The sequence below is a fragment of the Chiloscyllium punctatum genome, chromosome 50, assembly GCF_047496795.1.
Source record: "Chiloscyllium punctatum isolate Juve2018m chromosome 50, sChiPun1.3, whole genome shotgun sequence".
NCBI lineage: Eukaryota > Metazoa > Chordata > Chondrichthyes > Orectolobiformes > Hemiscylliidae > Chiloscyllium > Chiloscyllium punctatum.
The window spans coordinates 7658451-7682939 of NC_092788.1; the positions used below are offsets into that span (position 1 = coordinate 7658451).

Below are 24489 nucleotides of genomic sequence, written 5' to 3' on the forward strand. Positions count from 1 at the left end.
CGATGGAAAACTCCGCTAAAAAGTAATCCTTTAAAGCCAGTGTTAGCAACAAGACGTTATGGGGGTACACGGCGTGGAAACAGATATTTAGGTGTATCTCATCCATGCTCACCACATAACCAAAATTAAACAAGTCCCGTTCCCCAGCATTTGGCCCCAATCCCTCTAAACCCATCCTGTCCAGAAACTCATCCGATTACCTTTGCAATTTTCTGAGTGTAATAGCCTCCTCCACTTCCTCTGGGAGCTCATTCCATACACGCACAACCTTCTGTGTGGGAAATGTGCCTCAGGTCGTTTGTCAATTTCAGCCCACTCACCTTAAACCTATGCTCTCGAGTTTTCAACTCACCCCAATTTCGGTAAAACACAGAAATACTCAGTTTACAACCCTTCCATAAGATCATATCGCAGCCGTTCCGCTGCAGGGAAAGTCGTCCCAGCTTATTCCAACTCGCCCTACGGTCCAAACATTGACGAAATCATTGTGTATATATTGTCATCAATTTCACGGCGACGGCGGCTGGTTTCTGTAGTGTAGTGGTCATCACGTTCGCCTAACACGCGAAAGGTCCCTAGTTCGAAACTGGGCAGAAACTGCTTTGTTCGTCAACTGCAGCCTTTTACATGGTCAAGAACGGAGCTTTCTTGCTTGCTTTCCCATCTGCAAACCTGCCTTCGAATTTGCTTGAAAGAATCTGCTCTCGTAGTGAAATGTAAGGCAACTCCATTTAATTACTGTGTAAAGCATTATAAAGTTTTTCTCCAACCTGGTTCTGATGCATATGCCATTCTGTTTGAGAGCGTCCTTGCCGCGTTCTGATCCTTCCACGAAAAGCAGTACCGCATTTGCATTCCTTGCGCAGGCGGCCCGGTTCAAAGGCAGGGAAGAAGCTGCTGCGCTGGTGTCACAGCGCACCACGGATTCCTGAACTTGTCTGTCTGTCAAATGTACCCCAAAGTCGTCTCTGAAAGGCCTCATTTGGAAGCTGTCTGTCGTTATTCAACGCGCGAGAGTTGGTACCAGATTCCTGAATCATATTTTGGGGCAGTTCGCACGTTAGTGGCTCATTCAATCAGCAACAGCAATGAAATAATTTACACTCTCAGAGGAACCTTTGAACTTGTGCTTTCATAGCGCCGCTAATATTAAGGTGCGCCCCGAGATCTAAGCCATGTTGGAACTGAAACGGAGGAATCGACAGAGAGGCTACAGAATAACATCGCATCCATTTGGTTTTCTTTAAATCACTGACGAGCAGGAAAATGTAAAAGGGGAGAGCGAGTGGGGAAGTGAGGCGGTTGCAGCTCTGGTAAAAGTCCTTCTTTGTGATTCACTCCGCAAACAGAGACTTGAAGGTGACTCAGAGGCGTGTGAGCTCTTCACATCGAGATCAAAAAGCACTCAAGGGCAGTTAGCACCTCTTCCGGAGTGGGGGTGGGGTGAGGTAATTACCTTTTGACTTCTGTTACTATGTTCAGAAACTGCCTTTTCGATTGACTTGAACAGAAACTGCATTTCCAATAAGCACCATGGAAGTTAGCAAAATTTATTGAATCGCTTCTCGTCGATTCCCGCACAGGTTTCCGACTCAGTTGGTATCCACGTGGCTCATGTCCAGGAGTGAACATCTCTGCAGCAAATTGCACGGTTAAAGTAAAAGGCACGGAAAGTGGCATCTCGAACCGGCCCCGAGGTCAGAGCATGCTCACAATGTGATCTGTCGTTCTCGGATTGTAATGCGACCTCCGGTTTTAGGGTGGAGAACATTCTTTGGGACCCTTCTTCTGCAAAACAGACACAGTGACTGAATAAATGCTGCACGGTTTGATGTGGAACACGGCCTGCTCAGCTTTGTGCATTTTCCCTGTAGTCAGGTGTGTTTCGTGTTCCGTGTAAACGTGAAAGTCGTCCTGTTTCGAGCAATGTGTGAAATCATTTAGCAAAGCAAGAATCGAAATTGTAGTAATGTCTAGCAGCTCATGGTTATTTGACCGAAGTGTCCAAGTGTCTCTGCTGTCATGATCGCGTTCGCCTCCCGCGCGGAAAATCGCAAACAGCTCTGCTGTTCCAAAGCGATTTGTGCTTTTACTGGAACCGAATGGAGACTATTATTTCATCGCTGTTGTGAAACAAAGTCCTGCGGTGACTCGACTCGTCGTTATTTGGTTTTCTGTCCAATGGGAAAATCGTTCCAATGAATTTCGGTGTCATATGTTATTGAATTTCTCCCATTTCCTTCATTTCCGTCCTGGAGACATCAGAAGGAAAAGGTAATCTAATCGAGACTGTGAATGGTGAAATTCTCTTTTTATGGCCCGTTCTTATGATGTTCTTTCTATCTCTCTTTTCAGCATTGTCTGGAAAGTGGTGGTGCACTAACGCTGCAGTATGTTTGAAAGAGTAGTTTGGAATTGCCCTGTTGTTAGTTGTGAGATTACTTTATGACTCATGCCCTCGGACTGTGACACATATAGCATTCATGCATCTCTCTGTCTGAAAATGCATTCGGCATGCCAGTTTTGTTTGTGTTCCGTGAAAAATGCTTTCTGTTTTGCGATTCGCTCAGCACATTACGAGTTAACAGGGTTTCTGAGGTAACTTCGAGCAGCAAAACTCCTCAATTGAGGTCTGGGAAAATTTCACGGAGTATGGTCAGTCGGGGCAAAATTAAGGAAGTTGTTCGTATCTGCAGTGTTTCACAGTACTACCTTTCCCGTGAGCAGTCGAACAGACTAAACGATTGTGCCACAGACTGCGATGGAAAACTCCGCTAAAAAGTAATCCTTTAAAGCCAGTGTTAGCAACAAGACGTTATGGGGGTACACGGCGTGGAAACAGATATTTAGGTGTATCTCATCCATGCTCACCACATAACCAAAATTAAACAAGTCCCGTTCCCCAGCATTTGGCCCCAATCCCTCTAAACCCATCCTGTCCAGAAACTCATCCGATTACCTTTGCAATTTTCTGAGTGTAATAGCCTCCTCCACTTCCTCTGGGAGCTCATTCCATACACGCACAACCTTCTGTGTGGGAAATGTGCCTCAGGTCGTTTGTCAATTTCAGCCCACTCACCTTAAACCTATGCTCTCGAGTTTTCAACTCACCCCAATTTGGGTAAAACACAGAAATACTCAGTTTACAACCCTTCCATAAGATCATATCGCAGCCGTTCCGCTGCAGGGAAAGTCGTCCCAGCTTATTCCAACTCGCCCTACGGTCCAAACATTGACGACATCATTGTCTATATATTGTCATCAATTTCACGGCGACCGCGGCTGGTTTCTGTAGTGTAGTGGTCATCACGTTCGCCTAACACGCGAAAGGTCCCCAGTTCGAAACTGGGCAGAAACTGCTTTGTTCGTCAACTGCAGCCTTTTACATGGTCAAGAACGGAGCTTTCTTGCTTGCTTTCCCATCTGCAAACCTGCCTTCGAATTTGCTTGAAAGAATCTGGTCTCGTAGTGAAATGTAAGGCAACTCCATTTAATTACTGTGTAAAGCATTATAAAGTTTTTCTCCAACCTGGTTCTGATGCATATGCCATTCTGTTTGAGAGCGTCCTTGCCGCGTTCTGATCCTTCCACGAAAAGCAGTACCGCATTTGCATTCCTTGCGCAGGCGGCCCGGTTCAAAGGCAGGGAAGAAGCTGCTGCGCTGGTGTCACAGCGCACCACGGATTCCTGAACTTGTCTGTCTGTCAAATGTACCCCAAAGTCGTCTCTGAAAGGCCTCATTTGGAAGCTGTCTGTCGTTATTCAACGCGCGAGAGTTGGTACCAGATTCCTGAATCATATTTTGGGGCAGTTCGCACGTTAGTGGCTCATTCAATCAGCAACAGCAATGAAATAATTTACACTCTCAGAGGAACCTTTGAACTTGTGCTTTCATAGCGCCGCTAATATTAAGGTGCGCCCCGAGATCTAAGCCATGTTGGAACTGAAACGGAGGAATCGACAGAGAGGCTACAGAATGACATCGCATCCATTTGGTTTTCTTTAAATCACTGACGAGCAGGAAAATGTAAAAGGGGAGAGCGAGTGGGGAAGTGAGGCGGTTGCAGCTCTGGTAAAAGTCCTTCTTTGTGATTCACTCCGCAAACAGAGACTTGAAGGTGACTCAGAGGCGTGTGAGCTCTTCACATCGAGATCAAAAAGCACTCAAGGGCAGTTAGCACCTCTTCCGGAGTGGGGGTGGGGTGAGGTAATTACCTTTTGACTTCTGTTACTATGTTCAGAAACTGCCTTTTCGATTGACTTGAACAGAAACTGCATTTCCAATAAGCACCATGGAAGTTAGCAAAATTTATTGAATCGCTTCTCGTCGATTCCCGCACAGGTTTCCGACTCAGTTGGTATCCACGTGGCTCATGTCCAGGAGTGAACATCTCTGCAGCAAATTGCACGGTTAAAGTAAAAGGCACGGAAAGTGGCATCTCGAACCGGCCCCGAGGTCAGAGCATGCTCACAATGTGATCTGTCGTTCTCGGATTGTAATGCGACCTCCGGTTTTAGGGTGGAGAACATTCTTTGGGACCCTTCTTCTGCAAAACAGACACAGTGACTGAATAAATGCTGCACGGTTTGATGTGGAACACGGCCTGCTCAGCTTTGTGCATTTTCCCTGTAGTCAGGTGTGTTTCGTGTTCCCTGTAAACGTGAAAGTCGTCCTGTTTCGAGCAATGTGTGAAATCATTTAGCAAAGCAAGAATCGAAATTGTAGTAATGTCTAGCAGCTCATGGTTATTTGACCGAAGTGTCCAAGTGTCTCTGCTGTCATGATCGCGTTCGCCTCCCGCGCGGAAAATCGCAAACAGCTCTGCTGTTCCAAAGCGATTTGTGCTTTTACTGGAACCGAATGGAGACTATTATTTCATCGCTGTTGTGAAACAAAGTCCTGCGGTGACTCGACTCGTCGTTATTTGGTTTTCTGTCCAATGGGAAAATCGTTCCAATGAATTTCGGTGTCATATGTTATTGAATTTCTCCCATTTCCTTCATTTCCGTCCTGGAGACATCAGAAGGAAAAGGTAATCTAATCGAGACTGTGAATGGTGAAATTCTCTTTTTATGGCCCGTTCTTATGATGTTCTTTCTATCTCTCTTTTCAGCATTGTCTGGAAAGTGGTGGTGCACTAACGCTGCAGTATGTTTGAAAGAGTAGTTTGGAATTGCCCTGTTGTTAGTTGTGAGATTACTTGATGACTCATGCCCTCGGACTGTGACACATATAGCATTCATGCATCTCTCTGTCTGAAAATGCATTCGGCATGCCAGTTTTGTTTGTGTTCCGTGAAAAATGCTTTCTGTTTTGCGATTCGCTCAGCACATTACGAGTTAACAGGGTTTCTGAGGTAACTTCGAGCAGCAAAACTCCTCAATTGAGGTCTGGGAAAATTTCACGGAGTATGGTCAGTCGGGGCAAAATTAAGGAAGTTGTTCGTATCTGCAGTGTTTCACAGTACTACCTTTCCCGTGAGCAGTCGAACAGACTAAACGATTGTGCCACAGACTGCGATGGAAAACTCCGCTAAAAAGTAATCCTTTAAAGCCAGTGTTAGCAACAAGACGTTATGGGGGTACACGGCGTGGAAACAGATATTTAGGTGTATCTCATCCATGCTCACCACATAACCAAAATTAAACAAGTCCCGTTCCCCAGCATTTGGCCCCAATCCCTCTAAACCCATCCTGTCCAGAAACTCATCCGATTACCTTTGCAATTTTCTGAGTGTAATAGCCTCCTCCACTTCCTCTGGGAGCTCATTCCATACACGCACAACCTTCTGTGTGGGAAATGTGCCTCAGGTCGTTTGTCAATTTCAGCCCACTCACCTTAAACCTATGCTCTCGAGTTTTCAACTCACCCCAATTTGGGTAAAACACAGAAATACTCAGTTTACAACCCTTCCATAAGATCATATCGCAGCCGTTCCGCTGCAGGGAAAGTCGTCCCAGCTTATTCCAACTCGCCCTACGGTCCAAACATTGACGACATCATTGTCTATATATTGTCATCAATTTCACGGCGACCGCGGCTGGTTTCTGTAGTGTAGTGGTCATCACGTTCGCCTAACACGCGAAAGGTCCCTAGTTCGAAACTGGGCAGAAACTGCTTTGTTCGTCAACTGCAGCCTTTTACATGGTCAAGAACGGAGCTTTCTTGCTTGCTTTCCCATCTGCAAACCTGCCTTCGAATTTGCTTGAAAGAATCTGCTCTCGTAGTGAAATGTAAGGCAACTCCATTTAATTACTGTGTAAAGCATTATAAAGTTTTTCTCCAACCTGGTTCTGATGCATATGCCATTCTGTTTGAGAGTGTCCTTGCCGCGTTCTGATCCTTCCACGAAAAGCAGTACCGCATTTGCATTCCTTGCGCAGGCGGCCCGGTTCAAAGGCAGGGAAGAAGCTGCTGCGCTGGTGTCACAGCGCACCACGGATTCCTGAACTTGTCTGTCTGTCAAATGTACCCCAAAGTCGTCTCTGAAAGGCCTCATTTGGAAGCTGTCTGTCGTTATTCAACGCGCGAGAGTTGGTACCAGATTCCTGAATCATATTTTGGGGCAGTTCGCACGTTAGTGGCTCATTCAATCAGCAACAGCAATGAAATAATTTACACTCTCAGAGGAACCTTTGAACTTGTGCTTTCATAGCGCCGCTAATATTAAGGTGCGCCCCGAGATCTAAGCCATGTTGGAACTGAAACGGAGGAATCGACAGAGAGGCTACAGAATGACATCGCATCCATTTGGTTTTCTTTAAATCACTGACGAGCAGGAAAATGTAAAAGGGGAGAGCGAGTGGGGAAGTGAGGCGGTTGCAGCTCTGGTAAAAGTCCTTCTTTGTGATTCACTCCGCAAACAGAGACTTGAAGGTGACTCAGAGGCGTGTGAGCTCTTCACATCGAGATCAAAAAGCACTCAAGGGCAGTTAGCACCTCTTCCGGAGTGGGGGTGGGGTCAGGTAATTACCTTTTGACTTCTGTTACTATGTTCAGAAACTGCCTTTTCGATTGACTTGAACAGAAACTGCATTTCCAATAAGCACCATGGAAGTTAGCAAAATTTATTGAATCGCTTCTCGTCGATTCCCGCACAGGTTTCCGACTCAGTTGGTATCCACGTGGCTCATGTCCAGGAGTGAACATCTCTGCAGCAAATTGCACGGTTAAAGTAAAAGGCACGGAAAGTGGCGTCTCGAACCGGCCCCGAGGTCAGAGCATGCTCACAATGTGATCTGTCGTTCTCGGATTGTAATGCGACCTCCGGTTTTAGGGTGGAGAACATTCTTTGGGACCCTTCTTCTGCAAAACAGACACAGTGACTGAATAAATGCTGCACGGTTTGATGTGGAACACGGCCTGCTCAGCTTTGTGCATTTTCCCTGTAGTCAGGTGCGTTTCGTGTTCCGTGTAAACGTGAAAGTTGTCCTGTTTCGAGCAATGTGTGAAATCATTTAGCAAAGCAAGAATCGAAATTGTAGTAATGTCTAGCAGCTCATGGTTATTTGACCGAAGTGTCCAAGTGTCTCTGCTGTCATGATCGCGTTCGCCTCCCGCGCGGAAAATCGCAAACAGCTCTGCTGTTCCAAAGCGATTTGTGCTTTTACTGGAACCGAATGGAGACTATTATTTCATCGCTGTTGTGAAACAAAGTCCTGCGGTGACTCGACTCGTCGTTATTTGGTTTTCTGTCCAATGGGAAAATCGTTCCAATGAATTTCGGTGTCATATGTTATTGAATTTCTCCCATTTCCTTCATTTCCGTCCTGGAGACATCAGAAGGAAAAGGTAATCTAATCGAGACTGTGAATGGTGAAATTCTCTTTTTATGGCCCGTTCTTATGATGTTCTTTCTATCTCTCTTTTCAGCATTGTCTGGAAAGTGGTGGTGCACTAACGCTGCAGTATGTTTGAAAGAGTAGTTTGGAATTGCCCTGTTGTTAGTTGTGAGATTACTTTATGACTCATGCCCTCGGACTGTGACACATTTAGCATTCATGCATCTCTCTGTCTGAAAATGCATTCGGCATGCCAGTTTTGTTTGTGTTCCGTGAAAAATGCTTTCTGTTTTGCGATTCGCTCAGCACATTACGAGTTAACAGGGTTTCTGAGGTAACTTCGAGCAGCAAAACTCCTCAATTGAGGTCTGGGAAAATTTCACGGAGTATGGTCAGTCGGGGCAAAATTAAGGAAGTTGTTCGTATCTGCAGTGTTTCACAGTACTACCTTTCCCGTGAGCAGTCGAACAGACTAAACGATTGTGCCACAGACTGCGATGGAAAACTCCGCTAAAAAGTAATCCTTTAAAGCCAGTGTTAGCAACAAGACGTTATGGGGGTACACGGCGTGGAAACAGATATTTAGGTGTATCTCATCCATGCTCACCACATAACCAAAATTAAACAAGTCCCGTTCCCCAGCATTTGGCCCCAATCCCTCTAAACCTATCCTGCCCAGAAACTCATCCGATTACCTTTGCAATTTTCTGAGTGTAATAGCCTCCTCCACTTCCTCTGGGAGCTCATTCCATACACGCACAACCTTCTGTGTGGGAAATGTGCCTCAGGTCGTTTGTCAATTTCAGCCCACTCACCTTAAACCTATGCTCTCGAGTTTTCAACTCACCCCAATTTGGGTAAAACACAGAAATACTCAGTTTACAACCCTTCCATAAGATCATATCGCAGCCGTTCCGCTGCAGGGAAAGTCGTCCCAGCTTATTCCAACTCGCCCTACGGTCCAAACATTGACGAAATCATTGTGTATATATTGTCATCAATTTCACGGCGACCGCGGCTGGTTTCTGTAGTGTAGTGGTCATCACGTTCGCCTAACACGCGAAAGGTCCCTAGTTCGAAACTGGGCAGAAACTGCTTTGTTCGTCAACTGCAGCCTTTTACATGGTCAAGAACGGAGCTTTCTTGCTTGCTTTCCCATCTGCAAACCTGCCTTCGAATTTGCTTGAAAGAATCTGGTCTCGTAGTGAAATGTAAGGCAACTCCATTTAATTACTGTGTAAAGCATTATAAAGTTTTTCTCCAACCTGGTTCTGATGCATATGCCATTCTGTTTGAGAGCGTCCTTGCCGCGTTCTGATCCTTCCACGAAAAGCAGTACCGCATTTGCATTCCTTGCGCAGGCGGCCCGGTTCAAAGGCAGGGAAGAAGCTGCTGCGCTGGTGTCACAGCGCACCACGGATTCCTGAACTTGTCTGTCTGTCAAATGTACCCCAAAGTCGTCTCTGAAAGGCCTCATTTGGAAGCTGTCTGTCGTTATTCAACGCGCGAGAGTTGGTACCAGATTCCTGAATCATATTTTGGGGCAGTTCGCACGTTAGTGGCTCATTCAATCAGCAACAGCAATGAAATAATTTACACTCTCAGAGGAACCTTTGAACTTGTGCTTTCATAGCGCCGCTAATATTAAGGTGCGCCCCGAGATCTAAGCCATGTTGGAACTGAAACGGAGGAATCGACAGAGAGGCTACAGAATGACATCGCATCCATTTGGTTTTCTTTAAATCACTGACGAGCAGGAAAATGTAAAAGGGGAGAGCGAGTGGGGAAGTGAGGCGGTTGCAGCTCTGGTAAAAGTCCTTCTTTGTGATTCACTCCGCAAACAGAGACTTGAAGGTGACTCAGAGGCGTGTGAGCTCTTCACATCGAGATCAAAAAGCACTCAAGGGCAGTTAGCACCTCTTCCGGAGTGGGGGTGGGGTGAGGTAATTACCTTTTGACTTCTGTTACTATGTTCAGAAACTGCCTTTTCGATTGACTTGAACAGAAACTGCATTTCCAATAAGCACCATGGAAGTTAGCACAATTTATTGAATCGCTTCTCGTCGATTCCCGCACAGGTTTCCGACTCAGTTGGTATCCACGTGGCTCATGTCCAGGAGTGAACATCTCTGCAGCAAATTCCACGGATAAAGTAAAAGGCACGGAAAGTGGCATCTCGAACCGGCCCCGAGGTCAGAGCATGCTCACAATGTGATGTGTCGTTCTCGGATTGTAATGCGACCTCCGGTTTTAGGGTGGAGAACATTCTTTGGGACCCTTCTTCTGCAAAACAGACACAGTGACTGAATAAATGCTGCACGGTTTGATGTGGAACACGGCCTGCTCAGCTTTGTGCATTTTCCCTGTAGTCAGGTGTGTTTCGTGTTCCGTGTAAACGTGAAAGTCGTCCTGTTTCGAGCAATGTGTGAAATCATTTAGCAAAGCAAGAATCGAAATTGTAGTAATGTCTAGCAGCTCATGGTTATTTGACCGAAGTGTCCAAGTGTCTCTACTGTCATGATCGCGTTCGCCTCCCGCGCGGAAAATCGCAAACAGCTCTGCTGTTCCAAAGCGATTTGTGCTTTTACTGGAACCGAATGGAGACTATTATTTCATCGCCGTTGTGAAACAAAGTCCTGCGGTGACTCGACTCGTCGTTATTTGGTTTTCTGTCCAATGGGAAAATCGTTCCAATGAATTTCGGTGTCATATGTTATTGAATTTCTCCCATTTCCTTCATTTCCGTCCTGGAGACATCAGAAGGAAAAGGTAATCTAATCGAGACTGTGAATGGTGAAATTCTCTTTTTATGGCCCGTTCTTATGATGTTCTTTCTATCTCTCTTTTCAGCATTGTCTGGAAAGTGGTGGTGCACTAACGCTGCAGTATGTTTGAAAGAGCAGTATGGAATTGCCCTGTTGTTAGTTGTGAGATTACTTTATGACTCATGCCCTCGGACTGTGACACATTTAGCATTCATGCATCTCTCTGTCTGAAAATGCATTCGGCATGCCAGTTTTGTTTGTGTTCCGTGAAAAATGCTTTCTGTTTTGCGATTCGCTCAGCACATTACGAGTTAACAGGGTTTCTGAGGTAACTTCGAGCATCAAAACTCCTCAATTGAGGTGTTGGAAAATTTCATATGGTCAGTCGGGGCAAAATTAAGGAAGTTGTTCGTATCTGCAGTGTTTCACAATACTACCTTTCCCGTGAGCAGTCGAACAGACTAAACGATTGTGCCACAGACAGCGATGGAAAACTCCGCTAAAAAGTAATCCTTTAAAGCCAGTGTTAGCAACAAGACGTTATGGGGGTACACGGCGTGGAAACAGATATTTAGGTGTATCTCATCCATGCTCACCACGTAACCAAAATTAAACAAGTCCCGTTCCTCAGCATTTGGCCCCAATCCCTCTATACCCATCCTGTCCAGAAACTCATCCGATTACCTTTGCAATTTTCTGAGTGTAATAGCCTCCTCCACTTCCTCTGGGAGCTCATTCCATACACGCACAACCTTCTGTGTGGGAAATGTGCCTCAGGTCGTTTGTCAATTTCAGCCCACTCACCTTAAACCTATGCTCTCGAGTTTTCAACTCACCCCAATTTGGGTAAAACACAGAAATACTCAGTTTACAACCCTTCCATAAGATCATATCGCAGCCGTTCCGCTGCAGGGAAAGTCGTCCCAGCTTATTCCAACTCGCCCTACGGTCCAAACATTGACGAAATCATTGTCTATATATTGTCATCAATTTCACGGCGACCGCGGCTGGTTTCTGTAGTGTAGTGGTCATCACGTTCGCCTAACACGCGAAAGGTCCCTAGTTCGAAACTGGGCAGAAACTGCTTTGTTCGTCAACTGCAGCCTTTTACATGGTCAAGAACGGAGCTTTCTTGCTTGCTTTCCCATCTGCAAACCTGCCTTCGAATTTGCTTGAAAGAATCTGCTCTCGTAGTGAAATGTAAGGCAACTCCATTTAATTACTGTGTAAAGCATTATAAAGTTTTTCTCCAACCTGGTTCTGATGCATATGCCATTCTGTTTGAGAGTGTCCTTGCCGCGTTCTGATCCTTCCACGAAAAGCAGTACCGCATTTGCATTCCTTGCGCAGGCGGCCCGGTTCAAAGGCAGGGAAGAAGCTGCTGCGCTGGTGTCACAGCGCACCACGGATTCCTGAACTTGTCTGTCTGTCAAATGTACCCCAAAGTCGTCTCTGAAAGGCCTCATTTGGAAGCTGTCTGTCGTTATTCAACGCGCGAGAGTTGGTACCAGATTCCTGAATCATATTTTGGGGCAGTTCGCACGTTAGTGGCTCATTCAATCAGCAACAGCAATGAAATAATTTACACTCTCAGAGGAACCTTTGAACTTGTGCTTTCATAGCGCCGCTAATATTAAGGTGCGCCCCGAGATCTAAGCCATGTTGGAACTGAAACGGAGGAATCGACAGAGAGGCTACAGAATGACATCGCATCCATTTGGTTTTCTTTAAATCACTGACGAGCAGGAAAATGTAAAAGGGGAGAGCGAGTGGGGAAGTGAGGCGGTTGCAGCTCTGGTAAAAGTCCTTCTTTGTGATTCACTCCGCAAACAGAGACTTGAAGGTGACTCAGAGGCGTGTGAGCTCTTCACATCGAGATCAAAAAGCACTCAAGGGCAGTTAGCACCTCTTCCGGAGTGGGGGTGGGGTCAGGTAATTACCTTTTGACTTCTGTTACTATGTTCAGAAACTGCCTTTTCGATTGACTTGAACAGAAACTGCATTTCCAATAAGCACCATGGAAGTTAGCAAAATTTATTGAATCGCTTCTCGTCGATTCCCGCACAGGTTTCCGACTCAGTTGGTATCCACGTGGCTCATGTCCAGGAGTGAACATCTCTGCAGCAAATTGCACGGTTAAAGTAAAAGGCACGGAAAGTGGCGTCTCGAACCGGCCCCGAGGTCAGAGCATGCTCACAATGTGATCTGTCGTTCTCGGATTGTAATGCGACCTCCGGTTTTAGGGTGGAGAACATTCTTTGGGACCCTTCTTCTGCAAAACAGACACAGTGACTGAATAAATGCTGCACGGTTTGATGTGGAACACGGCCTGCTCAGCTTTGTGCATTTTCCCTGTAGTCAGGTGTGTTTCGTGTTCCGTGTAAACGTGAAAGTCGTCCAGTTTCGAGCAATGTGTGAAATCATTTAGCAAAGCAAGAATCGAAATTGTAGTAATGTCTAGCAGCTCATGGTTATTTGACCGAAGTGTCCAAGTGTCTCTGCTGTCATGATCGCGTTCGCCTCCCGCGCGGAAAATCGCAAACAGCTCTGCTGTTCCAAAGCGATTTGTGCTTTTACTGGAACCGAATGGAGACTATTATTTCATCGCTGTTGTGAAACAAAGTCCTGCGGTGACTCGACTCGTCGTTATTTGGTTTTCTGTCCAATGGGAAAATCGTTCCAATGAATTTCGGTGTCATATGTTATTGAATTTCTCCCATTTCCTTCATTTCCGTCCTGGAGACATCAGAAGGAAAAGGTAATCTAATCGAGACTGTGAATGGTGAAATTCTCTTTTTATGGCCCGTTCTTATGATGTTCTTTCTATCTCTCTTTTCAGCATTGTCTGGAAAGTGGTGGTGCACTTCCGCTGCAGTATGTTTGAAAGAGTAGTTTGGAATTGCCCTGTTGTTAGTTGTGAGATTACTTTATGACTCATGCCCTCGGACTGTGACACATTTAGCATTCATGCATCTCTCTGTCTGAAAATGCATTCGGCATGCCAGTTTTGTTTGTGTTCCATGAAAAATGCTTTCTGTTTTGCGATTCGCTCAGCACATTACGAGTTAACAGGGTTTCTGAGGTAACTTCGAGCAGCAAAACTCCTCAATTGAGGTCTGGGAAAATTTCACGGAGTATGGTCAGTCGGGGCAAAATTAAGGAAGGTGTTCGTATCTGCAGTGTTTCACAGTACTACCTTTCCCGTGAGCAGTCGAACAGACTAAACGATTGTGCCACAGACTGCGATGGAAAACTCCGCTAAAAAGTAATCCTTTAAAGCCAGTGTTAGCAACAAGACGTTATGGGGGTACACGGCGTGGAAACAGATATTTAGGTGTATCTCATCCATGCTCACCACATAACCAAAATTAAACAAGTCCCGTTCCCCAGCATTTGGCCCCAATCCCTCTAAACCTATCCTGCCCAGAAACTCATCCGATTACCTTTGCAATTTTCTGAGTGTAATAGCCTCCTCCACTTCCTCTGGGAGCTCATTCCATACACGCACAACCTTCTGTGTGGGAAATGTGCCTCAGGTCGTTTGTCAATTTCAGCCCACTCACCTTAAACCTATGCTCTCGAGTTTTCAACTCACCCCAATTTGGGTAAAACACAGAAATACTCAGTTTACAACCCTTCCATAAGATCATATCGCAGCCGTTCCGCTGCAGGGAAAGTCGTCCCAGCTTATTCCACCTCGCCCTACGGTCCAAACATTGACGAAATCATTGTCTATATATTGTCATCAATTTCACGGCGGCCGCGGCTGGTTTCTGTAGTGTAGTGGTCATCACGTTCGCCTAACACGCGAAAGGTCCCTAGTTCGAAACTGGGCAGAAACTGCTTTGTTCGTCACCTGCAGCCTTTTACATGGACAAGAACGGAGCTTTCTTGCTTGCTTTCCCATCTGCAAACCTGCCTTCGAATTTGCTTGAAAGAATCTGCTCTCGTAGTGAAATGTAAGGCAACTCCATTTAATTACTGTGTAAAGCATTATAAAGTTTTTCTCCAACCTGGTTCTGATGCATATGCCATTCTGTTTGAGAGTGTCCTTGCCGCGTTCTGATCCTTCCACGAAAAGCAGTACCGCATTTGCATTCCTTGCGCAGGCGGCCCGGTTCAAAGGCAGGGAAGAAGCTGCTGCGCTGGTGTCACAGCGCACCACGGATTCCTGAACTTGTCTGTCTGTCAAATGTACCCCAAAGTCGTCTCTGAAAGGCCTCATTTGGAAGCTGTCTGTCGTTATTCAACGCGCGAGAGTTGGTACCAGATTCCTGAATCATATTTTGGGGCAGTTCGCACGTTAGTGGCTCATTCAATCAGCAACAGCAATGAAATAATTTACACTCTCAGAGGAACCTTTGAACTTGTGCTTTCATAGCGCCGCTAATATTAAGGTGCGCCCCGAGATCTAAGCCATGTTGGAACTGAAACGGAGGAATCGACAGAGAGGCTACAGAATGACATCGCATCCATTTGGTTTTCTTTAAATCACTGACGAGCAGGAAAATGTAAAAGGGGAGAGCGAGTGGGGAAGTGAGGCGGTTGCAGCTCTGGTAAAAGTCCTTCTTTGTGATTCACTCCGCAAACAGAGACTTGAAGGTGACTCAGAGGCGTGTGAGCTCTTCACATCGAGATCAAAAAGCACTCAAGGGCAGTTAGCACCTCTTCCGGAGTGGGGGTGGGGTGAGGTAATTACCTTTTGACTTCTGTTACTATGTTCAGAAACTGCCTTTTCGATTGACTTGAACAGAAACTGCATTTCCAGTAAGCACCATGGAAGTTAGCAAAATTTATTGAATCGCTTCTCGTCGATTCCCGCACAGGTTTCCGACTCAGTTGGTATCCACGTGGCTCATGTCCAGGAGTGAACATCTCTGCAGCAAATTGCACGGTTAAAGTAAAAGGCACGGAAAGTGGCATCTCGAACCGGCCCCGAGGTCAGAGCATGCTCACAATGTGATGTGTCGTTCTCGGATTGTAATGCGACCTCCGGTTTTAGGGTGGAGAACATTCTTTGGGACCCTTCTTCTGCAAAACAGACACAGTGACTGAATAAATGCTGCACGGTTTGATGTGGAACACGGCCTGCTCAGCTTTGTGCATTTTCCCTGTAGTCAGGTGTGTTTCGTGTTCCGTGTAAACGTGAAAGTCGTCCTGTTTCGAGCAATGTGTGAAATCATTTAGCAAAGCAATAATCGAAATTGTAGTAATGTCTAGCAGCTCATGGTTATTTGACCGAAGTGTCCAAGTGTCTCTGCTGTCATGATCGCATTCGCCTCCCGCGCGGAAAATCGCAAACAGCTCTGCTGTTCCAAAGCGATTTGTGCTTTTACTGGAACCGAATGGAGACTATTATTTCATCGCTGTTGTGAAACAAAGTCCTGCGGTGACTCGACTCGTCGTTATTTGGTTTTCTGTCCAATGGGAAAATCGTTCCAATGAATTTCGGTGTCATATGTTATTGAATTTCTCCCATTTCCTTCATTTCTGTCCTGGAGTCATCAGAAGGAAAAGGTAATCTAATCGAGACTGTGAATGGTGAAATTCACTTTTTATGGCCCGTTCTTATGATGTTCTTTCTATCTCTCTTTTCAGCATTGTCTGGAAAGTGGTGGTGCACTAACGCTGCAGTATGTTTGAAAGAGTAGTTTGGAATTGCCCTGTTGTTAGTTGTGAGATTACTTTATGACTCATGCCCTCGGACTGTGACACATTTAGCATTCATGCATCTCTCTGTCTGAAAATGCATTCGGCATGCCAGTTTTGTTTGTGTTCCGTGAAAAATGCTTTCTGTTTTGCGATTCGCTCAGCACATTACGAGTTAACAGGGTTTCTGAGGTAACTTCGAGCAGCAAAACTCCTCAATTGAGGTCTGGGAAAATTTCACGGAGTATGGTCAGTCGGGGCAAAATTAAGGAAGTTGTTCGTATCTGCAGTGTTTCACAGTACTACCTTTCCCGTGAGCAGTCGAACAGACTAAACGATTGTGCCACAGACTGCGATGGAAAACTCCGCTAAAAAGTAATCCTTTAAAGCCAGTGTTAGCAACAAGACGTTATGGGGGTACACGGCGTGGAAACAGATATTTAGGTGTATCTCATCCATGCTCACCACATAACCAAAATTAAACAAGTCCCGTTCCCCAGCATTTGGCCCCAATCCCTCTAAACCTATCCTGCCCAGAAACTCATCCGATAACCTTTGCAATTTTCTGAGTGTAATAGCCTCCTCCACTTCCTCTGGGAGCTCATTCCATACACGCACAACCTTCTGTGTGGGAAATGTGCCTCAGGTCGTTTGTCAATTTCAGCCCACTCACCTTAAACCTATGCTCTCGAGTTTTCAACTCACCCCAATTTGGGTAAAACACAGAAATACTCAGTTTACAACCCTTCCATAAGATCATATCGCAGCCGTTCCGCTGCAGGGAAAGTCGTCCCAGCTTATTCCACCTCGCCCTACGGTCCAAACATTGACGAAATCATTGTCTATATATTGTCATCAATTTCAGGGCGACCGCGGCTGGTTTCTGTAGTGTAGTGGTCATCACGTTCGCCTAACACGCGAAAGGTCCCTAGTTCGAAACTGGGCAGAAACTGCTTTGTTCGTCAACTGCAGCCTTTTACATGGACAAGAACGGAGCTTTCTTGCTTGCTTTCCCATCTGCAAACCTGCCTTCGAATTTGCTTGAAAGAATCTGCTCTCGTAGTGAAATGTAAGGCAACTCCATTTAATTACTGTGTAAAGCATTATAAAGTTTTTCTCCAACCTGGTTCTGATGCATATGCCATTCTGTTTGAGAGTGTCCTTGCCGCGTTCTGATCCTTCCACGAAAAGCAGGACCGCATTTGCATTCCTTGCGCAGGCGGCCCGGTTCAAAGGCAGGGAAGAAGCTGCTGCGCTGGTGTCACAGCGCACCACGGATTCCTGAACTTGTCTGTCTGTCAAATGTACCCCAAAGTCGTCTCTGAAAGGCCTCATTTGGAAGCTGTCTGTCGTTATTCAACGCGCGAGAGTTGGTACCAGATTCCTGAATCATATTTTGGGGCAGTTCGCACGTTAGTGGCTCATTCAATCAGCAACAGCAATGAAATAATTTACACTCTCAGAGGAACCTTTGAACTTGTGCTTTCATAGCGCCGCTAATATTAAGGTGCGCCCCGAGATCTAAGCCATGTTGGAACTGAAACGGAGGAATCGACAGAGAGGCTACAGAATGACATCGCATCCATTTGGTTTTCTTTAAATCACTGACGAGCAGGAAAATGTAAAAGGGGAGAGCGAGTGGGGAAGTGAGGCGGTTGCAGCTCTGGTAAAAGTCCTTCTTTGTGATTCACTCCGCAAACAGAGACTTGAAGGTGACTCAGAGGCGTGTGAGCTCTTCACATCGAGATCAAAAAGCACTCAAGGGCAGTTAGCACCTCTTCCGGAGTGGGGGTGGGGTGAGGTAATTACCTTTTGACTTCTGTTACTATGTTCTGAAACTGCCTTTTCGATTGACTTGAACAGAAACTGCATTTCCAGTAAGCACCATGGAAGTTAGCAAAATTTATTGAATCCCTTCTCGTCGATTCCCGCACAGGTTTCCTACTCAGTTGGTATCCACGTGGCTCATGTCCAGGAGTGAACATCTCTGCAGCAAATTGCACGGTTAAAGTAAAAGGCACGGAAAGTGGCATCTCGAACCGGCCCCGAGGTCAGAGCATGCTCACAATGTGATCTGTCGTTCTCGGATTGTAATGCGACCTCCGGTTTTAGGGTGGAGAACATTCTTTGGGACCCTTCTTCTGCAAAACAGACACAGTGACTGAATAAATGCTGCACGGTTTGATGTGGAACACGGCCTGCTCAGCTTTGTGCATTTTCCCTGTAGTCAGGTGTGATTCGTGTTCCGTGTAAACGTGAAAGTCGTCCTGTTTCGAGCAATGTGTGAAATCATTTAGCAAAGCAAGAATCGAAATTGTAGTAATGTCTAGCAGCTCATGGTTATTTGACCGAAGTGTCCAAGTGTCTCTGCTGTCATGATCGCGTTCGCCTCCCGCGCGGAAAATCGCAAACAGCTCTGCTGTTCCAAAGCGATTTGTGCTTTTACTGGAACCGAATGGAGACTATTATTTCATCGCTGTTGTGAAACAAAGTCCTGCGGTGACTCGACTCGTCGTTATTTGGTTTTCTGTCCAATGGGAAAATCGTTCCAATGAATTTCGGTGTCATATGTTATTGAATTTCTCCCATTTCCTTCATTTCCGTCCTGGAGTCATCAGAAGGAAAAGGTAATCTAATCGAGACTGTGAATGGTGAAATTCACTTTTTATGGCCCGTTCTTATGATGTTCTTTCTATCTCTCTTTTCAGCATTGTCTGGAAAGTGGTGGTGCACTAACGCTGCAGTATGTTTGAAAGAGTAGTTTGGAATTGCCCTGTTTTTAGTTGTGAGATTACTTTATGACTCATGCCCTCGGACTGTGACACATTTAGCATTCATGCATCTCTCTGTCTGAAAATGCATTCGGCATGCCAGTTTTGTTTGTGTTCCGTGAAAAATGCTTTCTGTTTTGCGATTCGCTCAGCACATTACGAGTTAACAGGGTTTCTGAGGTAACTTCGAGCAGCAAAACTCCTCAATTGAGGTCTGGGAAAATTTCACGGAGTATGGTCAGTCGGGGCAAAATTAAGGAAGTTGTTCGTATCTGCAGTGTTTCACAATACTACCTTTCCCGTGAGCAGTCGAACAGACTAAACGATTGTGCCACAGACTGCGATGGAAAACTCCGCTAAAAAGTAATCCTTTACAGCCAGTGTTAGCAACAAGACGTTATGGGGGTACACGGCGTGGAAACAGATATTTAGGTGTATCTCATCCATGCTCACCACATAACCAAAATTAAACAAGTCCCGTTCCCCAGCATTTGGCCCCAATCCCTCTAAACCCATCCTGTCCAGAAACTCATCCGATTACCTTTGCAATTTTCTGAGTGTAATAGCCTTCTCCACTTCCTCTGGGAGCTCATTCCATACACGCACAACCTTCTGTGTGGGAAATGTGCCTCAGGTCGTTTGTCACTTTCAGCCCACTCACCTTAAACCTATGCTCTCGAGTTTTCAACTCACCCCAATTTGGGTAAAACACAGAAATACTCAGTTTACAACCCTTCCATAAGATCGTATCGCAGCCGTTCCGCTGCAGGGAAAGTCGTCCCAGCTTATTCCACCTCGCCCTACGGTCCAAACATTGACGAAATCATTGTCTATATATTGTCATCAATTTCACGGCGACCGCGGCTGGTTTCTGTAGTGAAGTGGTCATCACGTTCGCCTAACACGCGAAAGGTCCCTAGTTCGAAACTGGGCAGAAACTGCTTTGTTCGTCATCTGCAGCCTTTTACATGGACAAGAACGGAGCTTTCTTGCTTGCTTTCCCATCTGCAAACCTGCCTTCGAATTTGCTTGAAAGAATATGCTCTCGTAGTGAAATGTAAGGCAACTCCATTTAATTACTGTGTAAAGCATTATAAAGTTTTTCTCCAACCTGGTTCTGATGCATATGCCATTCTGTTTGAGAGTGTCCTTGCCGCGTTCTGATCCTTCCACGAAAAGCAGTACCGCATTTGCATTCCTTGCGCAGGCGGCCCGGTTCAAAGGCAGGGAAGAAGCTGCTGCGCTGGTGTCACAGCGCACCACGGATTCCTGAACTTGTCTGTCTGTCAAATGTACCCCAAAGTCGTCTCTGAAAGGCCTCATTTGGAAGCTGTCTGTCGTTATTCAACGCGCGAGAGTTGGTACCAGATTCCTGAATCATATTTTGGGGCAGTTCGCACGTTAGTGGCTCATTCAATCAGCAACAGCAATGAAATAATTTACACTCTCAGAGGAACCTTTGAACTTGTGCTTTCATAGCGCCGCTAATATTAAGGTGCGCCCCGAGATCTAAGCCATGTTGGAACTGAAACGGAGGAATCGACAGAGAGGCTACAGAATGACATCGCATCCATTTGGTTTTCTTTAAATCACTGACGAGCAGGAAAATGTAAAAGGGGAGAGCGAGTGGGGAAGTGAGGCGGTTGCAGCTCTGGTAAAAGTCCTTCTTTGTGATTCACTCCGCAAACAGAGACTTGAAGGTGACTCAGAGGCGTGTGAGCTCTTCACATCGAGATCAAAAAGCACTCAAGGGCAGTTAGCACCTCTTCCGGAGTGGGGGTGGGGTGAGGTAATTACCTTTTGACTTCTGTTACTATGTTCAGAAACTGCCTTTTCGATTGACTTGAACAGAAACTGCATTTCCAGTAAGCACCATGGAAGTTAGCAAAATTTATTGAATCGCTTCTCGTCGATTCCCGCACAGGTTTCCGACTCAGTTGGTATCCACGTGGCTCATGTCCAGGAGTGAACATCTCTGCAGCAAATTGCACGGTTAAAGTAAAAGGCACGGAAAGTGGCATCTCGAACCGGCCCCGAGGTCAGAGCATGCTCACAATGTGATGTGTCGTTCTCGGATTGTAATGCGACCTCCGGTTTTAGGGTGGAGAACATTCTTTGGGACCCTTCTTCTGCAAAACAGACACAGTGACTGAATAAATGTTGCACGGTTTGATGTGGAACACGGCCTGCTCAGCTTTGTGCATTTTCCCTGTAGTCAGGTGTGTTTCGTGTTCCGTGTAAACGTGAAAGTCGTCCTGTTTCGAGCAATGTGTGAAATCATTTAGCAAAGCAATAATCGAAATTGTAGTAATGTCTAGCAGCTCATGGTTATTTGACCGAAGTGTCCAAGTGTCTCTGCTGTCATGATCGCATTCGCCTCCCGCGCGGAAAATCGCAAACAGCTCTGCTGTTCCAAAGCGATTTGTGCTTTTACTGGAACCGAATGGAGACTATTATTTCATCGCTGTTGTGAAACAAAGTCCTGCGGTGACTCGACTCGTCGTTATTTGGTTTTCTGTCCAATGGGAAAATCGTTCCAATGAATTTCGGTGTCATATGTTATTGAATTTCTCCCATTTCCTTCATTTCCGTCCTGGAGTCATCAGAAGGAAAAGGTAATCTAATCGAGACTGTGAATGGTGAAATTCACTTTTTATGGCCCGTTCTTATGATGTTCTTTCTATCTCTCTTTTCAGCATTGTCTGGAAAGTGGTGGTGCACTAACGCTGCAGTATGTTTGAAAGAGTAGTTTGGAATTGCCCTGTTGTTAGTTGTGAGATTACTTTATGACTCATGCCCTCGGACTGTGACACATTTAGCATTCATGCATCTCTCTGTCTGAAAATGCATTCGGCATGCCAGTTTTGTTTGTGTTCCGTGAAAAATGCTTTCTGTTTTGCGATTCGCTCAGCACATTACGAGTTAACAGGGTTTCTGAGGTAACTTCGAGCAGCAAAACTCCTCAATTGAGGTCTGGGAAAATTTCACGGAGTATGGTCAGTCGGGGCAAAATTAAGGAAGTTGTTCGTATCTGCAGTGTTTCACAGTACTACCTTTCCCGTGAGCAGTCGAACAGACTAAACGATTGTGCCACAGACTGCGATGGAAAACTCCGCTAAAAAGTAATCCTTTAAAGCCAGTGTTAGCAACAAGACGTTATGGGGGTACACGGCGTGGAAACAGATATTTAGGTGTATCTCATCCATGCTCACCACATAACCAAAATTAAACAAGTCCCGTTCCCCAGCATTTGGCCCCAATCCCTCTAAACCTATCCTGCCCAGAAACTCATCCGATTACCTTTGCAATTTTCTGAGTGTAATAGCCTCCTCCACTTCCTCTGGGAGCTCATTCCATACACGCACAACCTTCTGTGTGGGAAATGTGCCTCAGGTCGTTTGTCAATTTCAGCCCACTCACCTTAAACCTATGCTCTCGAGTTTTCAACTCACCCCAATTTGGGTAAAACACAGAAATACTCAGTTTACAACCCTTCCATAAGATCATATCGCAGCCGTTCCGCTGCAGGGAAAGTCGTCCCAGCTTATTCCACCTCGCCCTACGGTCCAAACATTGACGAAATCATTGTCTATATATTGTCATCAATTTCACGGCGACCGCGGCTGGTTTCTGTAGTGTAGTGGTCATCACGTTCGCCTAACACGCGAAAGGTCCCTAGTTCGAAACTGGGCAGAAACTGCTTTGTTCGTCAACTGCAGCCTTTTACATGGACAAGAACGGAGCTTTCTTGCTTGCTTTCCCATCTGCAAACCTGCCTTCGAATTTGCTTGAAAGAATCTGCTCTCGTAGTGAAATGTAAGGCAACTCCATTTAATTACTGTGTAAAGCATTATAAAGTTTTTCTCCAACCTGGTTCTGATGCATATGCCATTCTGTTTGAGAGTGTCCTTGCCGCGTTCTGATCCTTCCACGAAAAGCAGTACCGCATTTGCATTCCTTGCGCAGGCGGCCCGGTTCAAAGGCAGGGAAGAAGCTGCTGCGCTGGTGTCACAGCGCACCACGGATTCCTGAACTTGTCTGTCTGTCAAATGTACCCCAAAGTCGTCTCTGAAAGGCCTCATTTGGAAGCTGTCTGTCGTTATTCAACGCGCGAGAGTTGGTACCAGATTCCTGAATCATATTTTGGGGCAGTTCGCACGTTAGTGGCTCATTCAATCAGCAACAGCAATGAAATAATTTACACTCTCAGAGGAACCTTTGAACTTGTGCTTTCATAGCGCCGCTAATATTAAGGTGCGCCCCGAGATCTAAGCCATGTTGGAACTGAAACGGAGGAATCGACAGAGAGGCTACAGAATGACATCGCATCCATTTGGTTTTCTTTAAATCACTGACGAGCAGGAAAATGTAAAAGGGGAGAGCGAGTGGGGAAGTGAGGCGGTTGCAGCTCTGGTAAAAGTCCTTCTTTGTGATTCACTCCGCAAACAGAGACTTGAAGGTGACTCAGAGGCGTGTGAGCTCTTCACATCGAGATCAAAAAGCACTCAAGGGCAGTTAGCACCTCTTCCGGAGTGGGGGTGGGGTGAGGTAATTACCTTTTGACTTCTGTTACTATGTTCAGAAACTGCCTTTTCGATTGACTTGAACAGAAACTGCATTTCCAGTAAGCACCATGGAAGTTAGCAAAATTTATTGAATCGCTTCTCGTCGATTCCCGCACAGGTTTCCGACTCAGTTGGTATCCACGTGGCTCATGTCCAGGAGTGAACATCTCTGCAGCAAATTGCACGGTTAAAGTAAAAGGCACGGAAAGTGGCATCTCGAACCGGCCCCGAGGTCAGAGCATGCTCACAATGTGATGTGTCGTTCTCGGATTGTAATGCGACTCCGGTTTTAGGGTGGAGAACATTCTTTGGGACCCTTCTTCTGCAAAACAGACACAGTGACTGAATAAATGCTGCACGGTTTGATGTGGAACACGGCCTGCTCAGCTTTGTGCATTTTCCCTGTAGTCAGGTGTGTTTCGTGTTCCGTGTAAACGTGAAAGTCGTCCTGTTTCGAGCAATGTGTGAAATCATTTAGCAAAGCAAGAATCGAAATTGTAGTAATGTCTGGCAGCTCATGGTTATTTGACCGAAGTGTCCAAGTGTCTCTGCTGTCATGATCGCGTTCGCCTCCCGCGCGGAAAATCGCAAACAGCTCTGCTGTTCCAAAGCGATTTGTGCTTTTACTGGAACCGAATGGAGACTATTATTTCATCGCTGTTGTGAAACAAAGTCCTGCGGTGACTCGACTCGTCGTTATTTGGTTTTCTGTCCAATGGGAAAATCGTTCCAATGAATTTCGGTGTCATATGTTATTGAATTTCTCCCATTTCCTTCATTTCCGTCCTGGAGTCATCAGAAGGAAAAGGTAATCTAATCGAGACTGTGAATGGTGAAATTCACTTTTTATGGCCCGTTCTTATGATGTTCTTTCTATCTCTCTTTTCAGCATTGTCTGGAAAGTGGTGGTGCACTAACGCTGCAGTATGTTTGAAAGAGTAGTTTGGAATTGCCCTG

At 45.8% G+C, this 24489-nt stretch overlaps 8 non-coding genes across 8 annotated transcripts; all 8 read left to right on the plus strand.

Moving 5' to 3' along the window:
• Positions 1 to 526: 526 nt before the first annotated feature.
• trnav-aac (transfer RNA valine (anticodon AAC)) lies at positions 527 to 599 on the plus strand. Its single transcript has one exon. It is a non-coding gene; the product is annotated as a tRNA-Val (tRNA).
• Positions 600 to 3285: 2686 nt separating this feature from the next.
• Positions 3286 to 3358, plus strand: trnav-aac (transfer RNA valine (anticodon AAC)). The gene has a single exon. It is a non-coding gene; the product is annotated as a tRNA-Val (tRNA).
• A 2686-nt stretch (positions 3359 to 6044) lies between these two features.
• Positions 6045 to 6117, plus strand: trnav-aac (transfer RNA valine (anticodon AAC)). Its single transcript has one exon. It is a non-coding gene; the product is annotated as a tRNA-Val (tRNA).
• Positions 6118 to 8803: 2686 nt separating this feature from the next.
• trnav-aac (transfer RNA valine (anticodon AAC)) lies at positions 8804 to 8876 on the plus strand. Its single transcript has one exon. It is a non-coding gene; the product is annotated as a tRNA-Val (tRNA).
• Positions 8877 to 11557: 2681 nt separating this feature from the next.
• trnav-aac (transfer RNA valine (anticodon AAC)) lies at positions 11558 to 11630 on the plus strand. Its single transcript has one exon. It is a non-coding gene; the product is annotated as a tRNA-Val (tRNA).
• A 2686-nt stretch (positions 11631 to 14316) lies between these two features.
• On the plus strand, positions 14317 to 14389 carry trnav-aac (transfer RNA valine (anticodon AAC)). The gene has a single exon. It is a non-coding gene; the product is annotated as a tRNA-Val (tRNA).
• Positions 14390 to 17075: 2686 nt separating this feature from the next.
• Positions 17076 to 17148, plus strand: trnav-aac (transfer RNA valine (anticodon AAC)). Its single transcript has one exon. It is a non-coding gene; the product is annotated as a tRNA-Val (tRNA).
• Positions 17149 to 22593: 5445 nt separating this feature from the next.
• trnav-aac (transfer RNA valine (anticodon AAC)) lies at positions 22594 to 22666 on the plus strand. The gene has a single exon. It is a non-coding gene; the product is annotated as a tRNA-Val (tRNA).
• Positions 22667 to 24489: the final 1823 nt, after the last annotated feature.